Here is an 11002-nt window from a genome sequence, read left to right as displayed (position 1 = left end):
GGTGTCCACGACTAAAGGGTAAAATTTTAAACCACTGTCTAAAAATAGTGGAGTTAGGGAAGCAAGGCCAAATCCTGGGCTTTTCTTGCTTGGAGATGTTTGCACATTTGTTTTGTTTTGATATTTAAAACAATTAGTTAATACTCGGATGTACTTAGGCTGCAGCTCGTACTTGGAAACCAGAAGAGCACGGGGGTGGGGGGGTGGGGGGTGGGGAATGGGAGGGATGGGGGAGTTATGCCTCTTCTCCCACAACAGGTCCTGGACGGTCAGCTCGGGTTACCAGGCTCCATAGCAATTTTGACCACCTAAGCCACTTCATCAAGTCTTGATTATTTTTCAGAGATGGTATTAAAATATCGTTTTGATGTATGAGGTTTTTGTTGAGACAGTGTCTCACTATCTAGCATGGCCTAACTTGGAACTCCCTGTATGTACCAGGTTGGCCTTGAACTTGTGGCAGTCCTCTTGCATCAGTCCTTGGGTGCTGTGATTACAGACATTTGAGTTACCACACCTGGCTTGATTAATGGACTTTCTAGAGATCCCTTTAATTATGCAGGAGAGATAAATGCCTCTCTTACTTCATCTTTCTGGGGCCTGAAGGAGTGGGACAGTCTGAGTCTCCTTAGGGGATGGACTCTGACTCTGTTGAAAATATATCAGGTGACAAAGTACCACCAGTCCATAGCTAACTACCATCTGCCAAGTGCACAAATTCGTCTCAGTCCTGAGTATACTGCATGCAGATTCACATGCCTCTGTGATGTAAAGAGGGCTTCTGAGATAAACAGCGGCCAGCACATGGCCCCTTACACACAGGATGGCAGTGACTCAGAAGGCAGCTTCCACTTCCTGCCCTCCCTCAGGTTGGCTGCTACGAGGAGGGGAGGGGAGACAGGGAGGGAGTAATGGGGTGGGCAGGGAAGAGGCTGCAGTCTTTCATGACTTCCTGGGAACGGCAGGTTAGCTGTAATTGCTTGGAGCAGAGAGGCTGTTGATGAATGTTCGTAATAATCAGCCTTCAGATCTGACACCAGCTCAGGCTGGGATGACTGTTTTGAATGGAAATTGAACCCAAACTAGTAATTATCCAGGTGAGCGATGCCAGTCTTCTCCTGGAGCCCTGTTCTAGACAGGGAAATGGCACCTGCATCTCAACTAAGGCCTCTTTCCTGGGGCCACTCTCAAGAGAACGAGCTGGCCTGAACTCTGCCAACATGGTGAGAAACAGTGGACAGGATTTCCCACCCTTCTTCCTAGGAACTGCTGCTCCTGAGGGACTCACCATTGCCCCTAGTCTCTAAGCAGAGTCCTATGTCAGGCCTCACCCTGGCATCCTCTCCCCTACTGCTTGGTCTAGCATATCTGCTGACATTTTCCCTCCATGTCCAAAGCCAAGTGCATCCCCCACCCCCCACACAACACCAGGGCAGTCTTCCGAGGTGACGCCTAGGACTCCTAGACACTTATAGATGGGGAGCCTCTTGTATTGGCTTGAGCTGCGGCCAGATGAGAGGAGTAGGACATGACAGGCCCTAGTATCCATGCTGGCTTATGCCTCTGACCCCTGTTGGCTCCTGGCTCTAGACAGAGGTCAGAAAACTGTACCCGGAAATAAGCAGCCCTCTCTAGGGTTCCCTGTGGTGCCTATGAGCTTCTCATTTCATATCTGGACTTCTAGAATGCTGGCACCACCCAGACCCAAGCCAGAGGGGGAAACACTATTCCCGTGTCTTGTGGTTTTTGTCCTGATTCTCCCAGGGCTGCTGGATACTAAGAAAGCATACGCTAGACAGCTAAAATGAAATAAAATGTGGTTTATACATTGGACACACCAAACTTCCACTCTCTACACTGTGCCTGGCCTAGGCCAGTTGAGAGGTCCAGAGGAGGCCTATGTCTCTGACAACTGCTAAAGGAAGATAGATAAGCCAGAAGCAAATTACAACTACAGGTGGACACCAATGATCTCCGGCCCAAGGAAACACTCAGTCTCCAGTCTACAGGTGTTTTCAAGAAACTTCAGGAGAGACGGAGCTGGTCAGGCCAGTGGGATTCAGTGAGTGTGAGCATAGCCTTTCAGGCTTCAAGTGGAGACACAGTTAGGAGCTGGTACCGCCAGTGCCACCTAGTGGTGTCAGAGCAGGAAGGCATCAAGTGATGTTTCCCTCCCTGTCTGTCCCACCCCTGAACTCCAATGTGCACAGAAAGCCTAGGAAATGGATTCTGTTTTGCTCCCAAAGGCTTGGGGCTTTGAAGATAAGGTACAACACAGGTCCCATGGTTGTACATGACAACAACAGAGCAGCAGGTAGGGAGGGGCTGGATCCCAGGTTCCCTTCCAGGATGCACTGCAGCCTTCTAAATACTTCTCCACTCCGCAGTGGGTCTTACTCCTTCAGCAAGACTTCAGCTGCCACCAGCTCCTGGTCTGTTCCTCAGGAAGTGACCAGAGCCCATCTCAGCCCGTCTGACCAGCTTTACAAGTACCAGCATTGACTTGGGGGTCCAGAGAAGCATCTTTAAATTACCTGGCTTCTGTGGCCTAGGAACAAACTCCCTTACAGCCTGGGACCAGGACAGGGAAAGGGTCCTGCCTGAGCCCTCAGCTACCCTGCTGGGTTCCAGAATGCTCAGTGCCTATGCGCTTTCACTTCTTCCCAGGGACAAGTCATCACCAGAGCTGACTGGTGCCTGAGGTAGTGTTCCGAGGAGTGGTGAACACCCAGCAGGGGATATGCTGAGTGTGTGGGTAGGGTGGGGATTGCACAGGGCGGAGGGAGGCAGCTGTGGGGAAGACTCGAGAGAATGGCCACCTTGGGGTAAAGCAGGGCAGCCTTGGGGAATAGCTCACAAGGTTGCAAGGTTTTTCTTAAAGGGCCAAAGAATAAATATTTTAAACGTGTGAGACAGATTAGCCCCATGATTGCAGGGCGAAGGTGCCTTGACAGTATCTAAAAACACAGGTTTAGCAGTGCACCAATAAACTGTTTACAGAAGTAGGCACTAGTATGCTGGCCATAACGCCCTGATTCAGTACATCTGGAAGACACAGCCTCTTGCTACACAGTGCCAACAAATATAGGGTGCCCACAGACTACCAGCACACTCACTGAGATCTCATCAGGCACGGTGTAAAGTCAGGGTTAGAGCAGGAACAGTCGTGGTGTCGGGAGCTGTGCTCCTAACCCTTGCCCGCAGCACTCAGGTGGGGGTGGGAGGACACTCACCTGCTGTGAAGGTTTTGTTGCTGTTGTTATTCCCCTTTCTTCCTCTAGGGGGGCGTCTCTCTTGGTCTAGCAGCTGCCCCTCCAACCCCTTCTCCAGCAGGAAACCCCCAGAGCAAGGGGTGGGGATAGAGGTGAATGGGGCTGAACTGCCCCAGGGACAAATCAACAGACAGATGACACCGGGGAAGGTGAGGTGGCCGGAACTGGGAGGAGGAGGTGTAACCTAGCACCAAGAGCCAGGGGCCAAGAATAGGCCAAGCTGGCCTTATTATTCCTGTGAGGCTGGGCCCCACTGGACCCCCATTCCTATCAGAGACACATACAGCTAGCAAGGGGCCTGTTCACCTTCTCTACCCCAGCCCCTGTCTCTTTGTAGGTGACACTGGCAATAAGATCACAAGTCCTGCATGGAGTCGGTACGCCTGTTCTCACTCTCACGTTACACTAAAAGTGAGACTGAGGAAGATGGTATCGAGGCGATGCAGACACAGCACGGGCTCATCCAACATTGATGTGGGCCCCGGATTGCCCCAGAGCCCCTCTGAGCAGAAGTGGGATCCCAAGGCTCAGCTTCTGGTAATGGACTGCCAAAGCCAAGCAGGGAAGGGTCTTCTGTGCTATAGATCACATGCTTTCCAGGCTTTCTGATAAAACCAGACCCCTCTGGTGGATCCCCCTGGCAGTGCAGGACCTCGCTTACTAGGCCACTGTTTTTAGACATTACCAGTGGGCAGGAACTTCCATGAAAAGCCAGCTGTTCCAGAGGCCCCCATCACACCCAGTTGTGGGTTCAGGGAAAGGGAACAGTATCCATATTGCCCACTCCCAGGTCCTATGCCTTGCTCCCTCCCCTTCTATTTTCCTATGCATGTATTTCCACTCAGAGACATAACACTTGCACATGTGGCCACCCTGGTGGCACGTGCATACACACCCGTCTCCAAGGATGCACAAACTTACCTGTCTGCATTGTGTGCACAGACCTCAGATATGCTCACGGGTGTCCACTCAATGCATGCACAGATGCACACACTCACAAACCTTTTCTTCCAGGGGAGCCCAACCCTCACAGCTCTGTCCTGTGACTACTGATGATGGATCGGAAGCTATTATGCAGGATGTCAGCCTGTGGAGAAAGGGACTTAAGCCCACTGGCAAGCCCTGGCCTTCCTGGCATGGTGTGGCACTGATCCACCATGTTGGAGGAGTACAGAAGCAGGGCCAGGTTGGAATCCAGTCTTTTATGCAGAATGGAAACTTGTAAGGAGTTAATCCTGGGCAACCATCACCCCAATTTCCCTAACGACAAAGATGTCCCTAGGCACTGACTTCACCTAACCTGAACTCTGTGCCTATCATCTTGTATTGGTTCTGATCTGCTGGCATAATTCTCTAGCAGGATTCACATTCTGATAGCTGCCTCTTGTGGCAATAGCTCTGATAGGTTGGCTACCAGATCCTGCTGACTACCACACCCAAAACCAACACATACATACAAGCACAAATACACCCACACATGCATGCATGCACCTAGAATTTTCTTTGTTCACTGTTTAAGACACCAGAATACCTGCCTGGCACTGCAGAGGGAGGCTGACTGGGAACATGTCCCTGAACTCCAATCTGGGTGCTGCGGCTTCAAGAGAACCCTTTACCACTCAGGATAGAGAGAAAACAGATCTCTCTTAACTCTTTTAAGCAAAATCCCCACTGGCTATCCCCAAAGCTGTTGCCTGTCCATGGGATATGTCCTTCTGGCTGAGCTGCCTTGTAGGGCCTCAGTGGGAGAAGATGTGCCTAGCCTTGCAGAGACTTGATGTGCCAGAGTGGTGGAATATCCAGGGCCCTCACCTGCTTAGAGGAGAGGGGGGAGGGGATGGGGGAAGGATTGTGGCAGGGTGTAAGTAAATACATTTTTAAAAAAATTAAAGAAAAAGAAAGATAGATTCCCACTGACTCCCTGTGCAATGAATCCCATTTGCCCTAACTGATCCAGAGGACTGGGTCCTGTCCTGCTAAATACCCATTAGAAGAGAAGCCTCTGGAACTCAGTAGGCTCAGCTCACCTGCTCCTGGAAGCCTGCCCCACCCAGTCACTCCTGAGATAGCATTGTCACAGGCATGGTCTCAATCCTGCCTTCCCAGACTTTAGCCCACTGCCCAGCAATCACAGAACACACTGAGACAGAAGGGGGATGATCAGGAAGGGGCATCTGAGTGTACTGTGTGCTGAACTGTTTTCTAGTGAGGCAGTTGGACTCAGTCCCTACAATAAATACCACAGGAGGGTTCTATTGTCCCCTCACTGTCACCCTGCCAACACCATCCCAGGACCCTGATGTCACCGGTCATGTGTAGAAAGCACCGCTTACTGCTGTTGTCCCATGTCAGCATGGCTGTTAGAACCATTTAACTTCGTGTTCACTCCTCTGGGCCTCCCATATAAGACCCATGTCCCTTCCATAACTCTTGAGAAAATCAAAATCACTCAACCTGGACCTTAGGAAAAAAATAATAAACTATGAAATTACAAAAAGAGAAAAACTAGGATAAGAAAGAGACTAATGACAGAGAGAAAGACTGGACTGCTCCCCACCAAGGGTTGCAAGAATATCTATGTGCAGAAGTGCGTGGGATATAAATGACCCACAAAAGGTTACAAGAGCAGCCAGGAGGTGGTGGTGTCCATCTTTAATCACAGCACAGGGTGCAGAGGCAGGCAGATCTCTGTGAGTTCGAGGCTAGCCTTTTCTCCAGAGTGAGTTCCAAGGCATTCAGGGCCTCACAAAAACCCTGTCTTGAAAAACCAAACAAACAGAAAGAAAGGAAGAAAGGAAAGAAGGAAAGAAGAAAGAAAGAAGGAAAAAGAAAGAAAAATGACGACAAGATCAGAGGCCATTTGTGCCTTTTTCCTTTATCAAGCTATCCTTAAAGCACCTTTCTCCCTTAATAAACTCTTTCTTCTGTTACTATCTGTGCTTCTGTCCAAGTCTTTTCCCAGGAACCCAAAAACACAAATCCCAGTGAGTGCCCTGTGGGTTCACCTCTAACAAGGGCTATATGCTGACCTATCCAAAGCAGCTCCTTCAGCTTCAGTGGCCACAGATCCACGGAGCTAGTGACTTGCCTACAGCCAGCATGGACTCTGAGGGCCCTAGGTGAGGGGCCCATAGGTAACCCCTGGACTGCTACTCTTTCTTGATCTCTCAACATCCCTTCCTACTTCATAAACCAAGCAAAGAGTGAGTTCACATGTCACAAGGCTTGGTGTGGCTGCCCACTGCAGCTGCTTCAGTCTCTGCTTCTCTGTGGATTCTGACCTCCAGCAGTGATGGGTGGAGTTGGTTAGCTGGGTTCACACGTGGATCCATGTGTAGTGATCCCTCAAAGCTATGAATAGGTCCAAGTCCCAGGGGTGGAGCTCTGTTTCAGTGTCTGATGTGCTTGTGCTTGTGAATTTTCCCCATCCTTCCTTTGATGAGTTAAACCTTGATATCCATGCTTCAGACACTTGGAAGGTCTGGACACACTGGAGGTCCTGTGTGATTTTGTTCTTCTCTGCACAAGGTCCCACAACTGTGCCCTGCTCACACAACTGATGCCCATTGGTGAAGTCTTGCTCTTCCTTCACGACTCAACTTCAAGTCCTGGACCACCTCCTTCTCTTTCTCCATGCCCCTGGCTTTCTCAGGTCCTCCTCTTCCTGCCCATCCTTTCAACAGCTCCTGAGCACCTGTGGTGGGGCCTCCTTGAGTTATCACACCTATCCCTGTATCTGGGAACTGCCTGCCTCACAGATTCAATAGGACAGACAAATCCTGATGTTGGTGAGCATGGGGCAGCCACATGCCAGGCCATAATCACAACAGCTCACCATTAAACTGCAGTCAGTGCCAGGCCCTGACCTAGCCAGGCTGCATTTAGTTATTAAGCCTTAGACACGGTAATTCATCTAATCCACCCAGCCATCCTTGGAGGCAGGTAGGATTACTGTGCTCTGGGCTGCACAGGTGAGGCAGTGGGAGCTCATAGCAGGCTGGCTAATAGTTCTTCCAAGGTCACCATGTCTGTGCAAGTGCTGTGAATATTCTGAAAGAACATTCTTTGAAACATGAGAAAGCAGAAGCCAGAAACACTGTTGAAACATCTCTGAAAGCTGGTTTCTCTTCTCTCCCCACACTGACCCCTGGCCAAATACATATGAGTTTGCTGATGGAGAGTCAGGCTCAAGTATCCAATAAAAAAAAAATATTTATTTTCAACTATGTGTATGTGTGTGTGGGAGGATGGGGTGTGTTTGTATACATGAGTGCAGGTTACGGTGGAAGCCATAAAAAGATATCAGATTCCCCCAGATTGGAGCTACAGAAGGTTATGAGTCACCACGTGAGTTCTGGAAATTAAACTGGGACCCTCTGAAGAGCAGCCAGTGTCCTTAACAATTGAGCCACCTCTTCAGCCCCAAAGAACCCAATTTTTGAAAACAGAACATATCTTGTTAGTGTTCAGTTTTTCTGATAAAATGAGCCTTAGTGTAGAGGTGTGACTTCCACAACAAGAATTTAACTACTTCCCCTGGGCATGTGGCTCAGTTTGCAGACAACTTGTCTAGTATGTACAAAGCCCTAGGTTTCATCTCTAGCATTGCATAAACAAAGTATGGTCTTTTGTGACCCCAGCACTTGAGAGGTGGAGACTGACAGATCAGAAGTTCAAGGTCACTGTAGGCTACCATAGTCAGTTTAACTGGGATACTTTCGAGTCTGTCTAAAAACAAAACAAAACACAAAAAACACCAACCAACCAACCAACCAACAAAAAAACCAAACCAAACCAAAACAAAAAAATAAGCACCACAATAACTTGACAGAAATCTGCCTACATAGAGAACAGAACCAGCAATGGTACTCTGAAAACCAAGGGAAAGCCACACCAACACGCACAGTAAGGAGGCCAGGCTTGTACTCTTGTCCTCTATAAACTTTAGGTCACTCATGAGCTTCATTTGGCCTAGTCCTACAGAAGACACACATGATCTCTGTCTGCTAATCCATAGCCCACCTGACAAGGTGGGCAAACAGTATCTCACTAGAGTCTCACAGTGGCCTGTCCATGTTAGTAAAATCATCACTCCCAGTTTATAGATGGGGAAACTGAGGCTGAAGAGGAAGTGTATCTATTGGATATACTGCTAAGTTGCTTTGCCTTTGTTCCTTTGTTGTTTAAAAGTTTAGTTTATCTTAGTTTGCGTGTGTGTATGTGTGTGTGTGTGTTGCACATGAGTGTAAGTGATAGTGGAGACCAGAAAAGGAAGTTGGATCTTCTGGAACTGGAGTTAGAGGTAGTTGTGAGCTCCCTGACATGGGTGCTGAGAACCGAACTTAGAGACCAGCAAGTACTCTTCACCACTGAGCCATCTCTCCAGGCTCCTTGTTTCTGTTTACAAGTACATGTGATTTTTAAGTCAGTAAAGTGGAAGGAGTTTCTTTCACTGGGTTGTATTTACAGTGTAAGAGGCAGCTGTCACAGGAACCAGATATGATGGCTAGATTGAAGCCTAGTGCCCTTTTGGCCATCTCGGGGATCTAGTCTCTTGGGAACCCCAGCAATCCCTAGACATGTGATTTGCTATGTTCCTATTTTCTGATCCTTTATTCAATATTACACAGAGATACAATAATCAAGTCATTGAGATATGTGCATGAGGACATGCATATAGGTGGAAATGAATAGAGTTTATAAATTAACTTATTTACCACAGGTAAAAGGAACAACAACAAAAAAATAGATAAATTGAATGTTATCAAAACTCACTTAAACAGCCCTATCAAGGAAGTGGGAAGACAAGCTCCAGAATGGGAAAATATTTGTAAATTACCCATATGAAAGAGTTCAATGTCCTGAGTGGAAATATACAAACTTAAGGATAAATTTTACAAGAGTTATGGCCTATACACTGAAAACTACAGAACATGCCCGAGACAGGATGACAGTCTGAATAAGTAGAGAAGCACAGCTTGTGGACTACAAAGACTGTGAGTGCCAGCCTGTCACCTGTGTCCAACTTGTCCTATAAATCCAACCATCCCAACCCAAATCTAAGCTAGTCTGACTGTTGTTTGCTTGCACTGAACCTTAAAACTCACCAGATTATGATGAAATTGAAAAGTACCTATCAAATTCAAAATGGCTTTGATAACGAACCAAGTTAAGGCTTCTTGAACAATCTGACTTAAAAACGAAAAAAGCTATAGAAATCAAGACAGTATGCTATCAGCAGCAAAAAGAATCAGATCAGCGGGCCAGACTAGATATAACTTATAATAAGGCCACCTGACGTGGTGACTGACTGTCCCCTGATGGCTTGCTCCCCTCCCTCCCCTTTAAGACTAGATCTCACTATGCTGTCTAGGTTGTCCTTGAATGCCTGGGCTGAAATGACCTCCCTTCTAGGTCTTTGAGCAGCTGGCTAATACCAGCACGCTCACCTTGATTTCTCAATACAGGCTCAAAGCAGACCGGGGAAAAGTCTTTTTTTTAAGAAGTGGTATTGGGGCTGGAAGGATGGTTCAGTAGTTTAGCACACAGTCTGCTTTGCACAGGACCCAGGCTCAATTCCCATCTCTCATATGGAAGGTAACAACCACCTATAATTCCAGTTCCAGGGAATCTGACATGCTCTTCTGCTCTTGGTGGCACTGGGCACATGTGTGGTACACATACATGTATGCAGGGAAAATGCACATACACACATAAAATAAAAAATAAATTAGTTAATTATTTCTTTAAAAGTGGTACTGGGACAATTGGATCTCTTTAAAACTTTTACACATTGTTTCTTATTTATATGTGTCTGCATCTGTATACATACCACATGCATTCAGGTAACTGAGGAAGTCCATTGAAGGTGTCAGTACTGTAGCTGTAGTTATGGGTGGTTATGACCTGCCTGAAGTGAGTGCTGTGAATTAAACTCAGGTCTTCTGGAAGAGTAGCACGTGTCTTATCCACTGAGTAATCGTTCCAGCTCCATCTGTTTTGTTTTGTTTTTTGTTTCTTAACCTATGTATCTATATAGCTGGGCATGACAACATGCACCCATAATACCAGCACACAGGAGGGGAAGGCAGGATGACTGCCAAGATTCAAGGCCAGCCTGGTCTACCTAGGAAGTACAGCTAGGGCTACACAGAGATAGCCTGTCTCAAACAAACAAAACAAAACAGAACAATCCAACAAAAACCATCACTGCACACTGGAAAGTGGGATAGACCTAAATTTAACACTGAGAAGGACCCATTTCTAGGAACACTTTCATCTCCCTCATTTATTTAAATCATGGGAAACCTTTCACTGTGGTTTCCTTGGCCTTAAGTCCCTGGAGGCCTGCAAGCCTCTCAATTGCGGTCCAAACAGGGAAGGGACGGGGCAGCCTAGAGCTGGGGAGTGGGTCTAGCTGTTTTTCACTGTTAGTTAAGCAATGAGTGCTTAACAGTTAGGGACAATCCCTAAAAGAAAAATTGATAAACTGGATCTCATCATAAGCAAAAACATCTGCTTTAGAAAACACATCAGAGGGTGGAAAAGGAGCAAGGGCACTGAGAGACATGCTGCCAGCTGTACAACTGATGAGAGACAGCAAGCCAGCAGGCCTGGTGCACATGCTCATTGGAGGTGGAGGCAAGAGGGTCAGGAGGTGGAGGCCAGCCTCAGCTACACAGATCCTGAGGTTACATGAGATCCTGTCTGAACACACACACATACACACA

General features: G+C 47.7%; 1 long non-coding RNA gene across 1 annotated transcript in view; it reads right to left on the bottom strand.

The window, feature by feature from the left end:
* LOC116102766 overlaps positions 1–11002 on the bottom strand; it is a 19933-nt gene that overhangs the window by 4175 nt on the left and 4756 nt on the right. The gene's annotated exons all lie outside the window — the stretch shown is intronic.

This window comes from Mastomys coucha, unplaced genomic scaffold (genome assembly GCF_008632895.1).
Source record: "Mastomys coucha isolate ucsf_1 unplaced genomic scaffold, UCSF_Mcou_1 pScaffold21, whole genome shotgun sequence".
In the NCBI taxonomy this organism is placed as follows: domain Eukaryota; kingdom Metazoa; phylum Chordata; class Mammalia; order Rodentia; family Muridae; genus Mastomys; species Mastomys coucha.
Note: the sequence above shows the minus strand (reverse complement) of the source record. Positions and strands in the feature narration are given on the sequence as shown.